Here is a 6,000-nt window from a genome sequence, read left to right as displayed (position 1 = left end):
GCGGGTAAACATTGACCCAGGGCGGCCCAGATTCTTCGAGACGCGCGGTGGATACTTTGCACCGATGGCGAGACCGTAAACGAATCTGTTTGAAACGCAAGAGGAGGAAGAGAGAGAGAGAGAGAGACAAGGATAAGAAGGAAGAAAATAAAAGGGCCAAGATGAAGACGGCAAAGTTGAGGAAAAGGGCCGGGGGGGGGGTGTGGATGATGATCGCGGTGGAAGAAGTCTGGAAGGGCGAAGGAAAAGGTGGAGCGCAAGTGACGGAGATCGCGAGCACTCGTTCGTAAAAGGCACGGGCTGACGCGGGGATGAAGAGGGAAGATCGAGAAGGAGAGAAGTCCAGGAGCGGGTCCACCAGGCTTTTGCTCCTCCGTGAGGGTGGCTCCTCTGAATCAATAAGAACTGTTTCCCCCGCGGATGCCCCCCCGCCCCGTTCGTCGCTGTTCGTTCGTGGCACCCCCACAGGCCAACCTACCACCTTCAGCTCTGCTCCTCAGTTTTCTCCCCTTTTTCCTTTTATTACCGTGAGGAGAGCAAGGTGGTTCGAGTGGGTGGCTCGGCCCCGGAGGCACGAGCGGCCATCTTTATTTCTCTCCTACCCTCCACCTCGACCCTCTCCTCCTCCTACGACCTCTCCTTTCGTCTCCTTCATCTCCTCCCGGCCTGGTCCTACGACCTCCATCCGTCTTGCCTCGCCGAGCTCACCACCCACCCTCTCTCTCCCCCCCTCGAGTCTCCTTCTTTCTCCGCTCTCACCCTCTGGTCCCATCTCGCTTTCGCACACGTGGAAGCTCGACCTTTGGGAAACGAGTACCCTCCAACCCTGTCTTTCCACATCTTCTTATTCTTGCCGCGCCACCCTCTGCTACTTCTTCCAGCCGCTTTCCTCCCAACCGGTCTCCTTTTCTCTTCTCTTTGCTATTTCGACGCTTCGGATTTGCACATCGCGAATCATGCAAGTTTATTCCGCGGAATCTAACGTCAAAGGAGCCGCCAGAAGATCTGACAGTGGTAGTTTAGATTCAACGTTCGTCCCTTCTCGAACGCGATCAATGCCCGCGCTCCGGTGTCAGTCAACCCCTCACGATCGAATCTCGAAATATCCGTGAACCTTTCAAGAGAAAAAGGAAAAAAAAAAAGAGAAAAAAGAAAAAAAAAGAAAAGAAAGAAAACCGGTGGCTCGAAGCACGAAAATCCATTAATCGCATAAATATGCGCGGTCTATTCACGACGAGGAACGACGCTTCTCCTCTCTTTGCTCTTCCGCTTTCCCTCTTCCTTCCTCCTTTTCCTCTATCTTTTCCCTCTTCTCTTTCTTCTTCTCCCTTCGACGGCGATTATTCTGCATCGTCCGGATCGAAGATGAAATCGACGCGCAGGGTCAAGATCCTCGAGGACGTACCACAGGTGTCCGCGTGGCTAGAACGAGAACGAGAGGATGTGGTGGCGGTTACCGATGGCGGCGGTAAGGGAGGACGAGGGATCGAAAGAGGAGACGAGAAGAGAAGAGAAGAGAAGAGAAGAGAAGAGAAGAGAAGAGAGCGTGGGCGTAGGGCCGGAGAGTGTTGGAGACAGTTGCCGCGGTGTTGCCGGATCAATTTCGGTGGACCGCAGACACAAACTGTTTCAGTGGACTCAATCGAGCGGTTCTACCTCCGACTCCTTTCTCCTGGCCTCTCTCTTCGTCTTGCTTTCGCGTCCTGGTAACTGGTTCTTTCTCACGGACCAATCTGTGCGTTTCAATCGGCCGGAAATGTTTTCAGAGCCGGCTATTTTCTGCTGTCGCGGTTCTCTTGTTCTTCAACGAAGCGAAGCTTCGCTAATCCTCTGAAAGAAGTCGGGACGATTGGCTGGCAATTGTGGTTCGTTTACGAAACCAAAGGGAAGAAAGGCTCTTGGATTTTCGAATTTTCATATTCTCGATTATAGTTGGTAGTTTGGAAGTCGTTTAAAAGAGACGGTTGGCTGGCAACTGTTGGTCGGTTCAGCGGGGGGAAAAAGAAAAAAAGAAAAAGAATAGCGGCGTCTGCGTCGCTTCGATTTTTCGAATTTCTTTCGCAGTGTTCCCAAGGAAATCGTTCGTCGTAATTGAAAGAAACGGAAAAGCAAAGTCAGTCGTCCGGTCTTGTTTGGACCGTTCTTAGAGATCTTTCGCGTGGCAAAAATTTTTGTCGAAATCGTAAGAAGCACGTGCCGTGAAAGGCAGGTAGCCGAGAGGCAGCAGAGCGAAACTCCTCCGGGTAATCAACCGTCCTTTATTTCGGCAGCAACACACATACCGTTCCGTGTATGTACGTGAACACGCCTCGTCACAAATAGGCGGTGATGCGTCGATGTTCAGCTCGGTGTCTTTAATTAAAGCCCGACCAATTTTTCCGGAAGCTGGAGAATTTTTTCTCGTCCCCTGGCTCGTCTGCCGAAGAGGACGCTAGCCATCTTCTTCGCCTCGTCTCGTTCGTCTCCTATCGATTTTGCAATTAGTAAGAAAGTAATTCAACCCCTTATCCCTTTCTGCCCACGAGACCCGCACGATGGAATCGACGCCCGGAGAAAAGCGATTCTCCGATAGCTCGAGAAATGGTATCCCTGGGAAAAAACGAGTAGATATTTTCCTTCGAATCGAGTTCCGGTCGACGACGAGAATGAGATTCGTCCGTGTCATAGGAGCGATAGGCTTCGTTTAATATGCATCCATTTGCCAAGCCGTGGAGAAGACGACGACTATTGGATTATCGGTCTCGTTCGAAGTCGCAGGGGTTGCACGAGAAACCGGTTGCTCGAGCCACGCGAGAGGGAACGAGGCATCGTGAAGGGTGAACGGCGGAGCGAAACACCGATGGAAGCGGAGAGAAACGGGGGGAGAAAGCGAGATACTGTCTAAATTCCAATTAAAATTTTCTTCTCTAAAAACAGTAGATACCGGAGGATGAATAGATAAAACGAAGCGGACTGGCAATGGGGGATAGCCGGGGGGGGGGGGGGGGGGGGGTTGGCGTGCTCAGTCGGGTGCGCGAGGGTGGCTCGCTCGGTACGGGTACCTTGTGGAAGTAGTTGCTCGCGAGGGGCGGCTGAACGTAATTAAAGAAGGGGGCGTAACACAGTCTTGCAAGCCCCTGCACACTTATTCCAGATACGGAAAATATAGGGCGGGTAAGCTTCTTGGGACGAGGGGGTATTATACCTGCGAGAGAGGGAGGGCAGAGGGTCGGAGGTAGCGAAAGACTTGGTTGTTTCCAGGACATTTTACTCTGTTTCCTCCGGCTGGCGCCTGCTGTCGGCCTCTCAAAGGACGAATTCGAGTTCCCTACCTAACCTCCCCCCCCGTCCCCTAACCCTGTTCCTTCCTCGCGCCCTCTTCCCTTTCAACTTCTTCCTTGCTTTCAAGCGCGCGGCAACTACCCATCCCCAACCCACCTTCGCGGCCCCCCAGGCTGCCACCTCCCTCGACGATCTCACTCTTGAGAATTTTCCTTATATAGATTTTCATAAGTTTCCGTACTTCCTTACTTCCGTATCAGGCCCTCCTCCGAGGAACAACCAAGGAATAACGCGGTGAATAATTTTACGAGGCTCGCTTACTACCGAAAGGGTGACTAATATTCCTCTCTCCGGCGAAAACACGGAGCGATCGCGGAGATTTCGATCGACCGGTCGATTCTTCGAACCCGTCTATCCCAGACACCGGTAGACACCGGTAGACGCCGGAGCCTCTCGCGTATAGCTCTTCTCGTTTCTTCGTGATAACAGGCAAAGACGTTAGATAGAGCACAGGACGTTGTAAGATAAAAGTGTGGATATTATATGCCGGACCGGTTGCTACGTTTCAGGAGCAAGTACACGGTTCTGTTCGATTCGCGGCGACGAGTTTGGAGCGACGTTGTCCGATGCCGAAGACATTGACCTACATCAAACACGTGACACTGCACACGTGATGCGCCACACGTGCGTAGCAGAGGCAAGGTAATCCAAGTTTCGAAATAAAGTATTCTCTTTACTAGACTGTAAAGAGACCAGACCGTGGCTTTGGAATTTCGAGCTGATTTTCAATTAACAATATCTCGTAGTCGGTTGTGTAACGTTAACACACAGCGGTATATTCTATAAATCCTTTTGTTCTTTCCCAGAATCAAGTATAATAATTAGCTTTCATCGTGCATCGCCCGCCGACATAGGGAATATAAGGTATAACGCTAATTGCGTGAGTTTCGGTCGACGATTTCGCCTCTCGCAAAAGATGGGAAGCAAAGTTTCGCGGACTAGGAAAATTGAAAGTGTCGCCAGAGGATTCGTCGCCGTAAGCAGAGACAATGGAATGCCGTGTTATTTCAGCGACGCCGAAGGGGCTGTTTCTCCTAGTTTTTCCGAATTATTACGAGTCGGTATTCACAGGCTGTGCATTTTGCGAAGGCCAGGCAATGAGAGACAGAACGGAACAGTGGCGGCGGAACAGCAGCAACAGCCGCGTACTCGTCGACACGCGGTGTCGTTATATCGACAAAGTTGGTGTCGGGTCCAGAAAGGACAAAAGCGTCGGCAGGGGCCGTCCAATTAGCACGTAGCACTGCCTTAGCTGCGTCCTCCGACGTCGAACGGGTCTAAGACGCCTTTTCTCTGGCCGAGGATCGATAGATGTGTGCACGTGTCTGTGTATATAGGTCCGTGAGACGAGGTGGTGTAGGTGCATAAGCGAAGAACGGTAAAGGGTGGAGGGTGGTAATGCGAGGTGGAAGGTGGGCCGGAGAAAGAGAAGAAGCGGAGAGACGAGAGAAAGAGGGTGGCAAGGGTGAGAAGCGGCGGCGAGGAAGGGCGACCGAGGAAGAAGCGAACAGAGAGAGAAAGAGAGAGGGAGAGAGAGAGAGAGAGAGAGCGGTCCGCCCCTCGGAGCTTGATATTTAAATCTCCCCTTTTCTAATTTCTCCCCTCTCGCCGCGCCTGGCCCCCCTTAGCCCGCCTCTGGTACTCCGTTCCGCTTGCCCACCCTCTTTCATCCACCCCACACCCAGCCACCCTCGAGTTACCCACCGCCACCCACCCACTCCCCATTTCCAAGCGGCTCCGCCAGCACCGGCCGCCATCATGAAAATATTAAGAACTCGGGAAAATGGCCGCCCCCACTCGCGAGCTAAGGAAAAGCTCCGCTCTCTCACCCTCCACTACCTCTTTCTCTGCCTTTCTCGCTCTCTTTCCCTCGCCGCTTCTTCTTCTCTTGCTCCGCCAGCCTTCTGTCTCCGTGTCTCGCCCTCTGTCTTTCGCCGCTCTCCGACACCGGCAACTTCGTTCTTGCACACCTACGGAGTTACACGGACGCCACGGCTGGGCACAGGGGTTGATACTGCCACCGCTCTCGGTGCGGTGAGGAGGGGGAGGGGAGGGGGGTGCGTGCACCGTGCCTCCATCAAGGGGCTGCAGCCAGACTTTCCGGGCAGAAACTCGTTTTCTCGCTGGTAACTTGCCCTCAACCCTCGCCGCCTTCTTCTTCTTCTTCTTCTTCTCCTCCTCCTCCTCCTCCTCCTCCTCTTTCTTCTTCTTGTTTTTCCTCCTCTTTTTCGTCTTTTTCGCGACTTTGTCGTCTTTGGAACACTTCGAGACACCATCCTCGAGCGTCCAATTTTTCCTCGCTTTGTCGTTCGTCGTTCCTCTCGAAACACGGACGATCGTCCATCGAGACCTTGTCTCTCTCTCGCTCTCTCTCGTCTGTCGTTGTCCTTGCGGCGTTGATCCTAAAAATGCTTTTTCGCGATAAAAAAAAAAAATCGGAAAGGAGATGATGGCAAGACGGCAAGAAACAGATCGTGCGAAGCGAGACTGACAGCGAGAGCGACAGAGACAGGCTTTCACGACTTTCGCCAGAAGTCAAACGCGGCTAGCGTGGTTCGGATGAATGGGGTATGAGTTTGTCCCATATTCGGCTTCCTCCGTGCTCTCGGCTTCCGGCTGGTCGGGGGTTGTGTGAGTACGTGCGTGCACGCGTGCGTTCGCTCGTCTCCGGATTACCGC

General features: G+C 52.9%; 1 protein-coding gene across 1 annotated transcript in view; it reads left to right on the top strand.

Moving 5' to 3' along the window:
• The first annotated feature begins 291 nt into the window (after positions 1 to 291).
• The window catches only part of LOC132913214 (uncharacterized protein DDB_G0283697), a 320,416-nt gene continuing 314,707 nt past the window's right edge, over positions 292 to 6,000 (top strand). The window contains exon 1 of the mRNA XM_060971344.1: positions 292 to 302. The gene's annotated coding sequence lies outside the window, so the exon portion shown is untranslated. The remainder of the gene's footprint in view (positions 303 to 6,000) is intronic.

This window comes from Bombus pascuorum, chromosome 13 (genome assembly GCF_905332965.1).
Source record: "Bombus pascuorum chromosome 13, iyBomPasc1.1, whole genome shotgun sequence".
Classification (NCBI taxonomy): Eukaryota; Metazoa; Arthropoda; class Insecta; order Hymenoptera; family Apidae; genus Bombus; species Bombus pascuorum.
The sequence above is the reverse complement of the archived record's forward strand: the minus strand, read 5'-3'. Positions and strand labels throughout refer to the sequence as shown.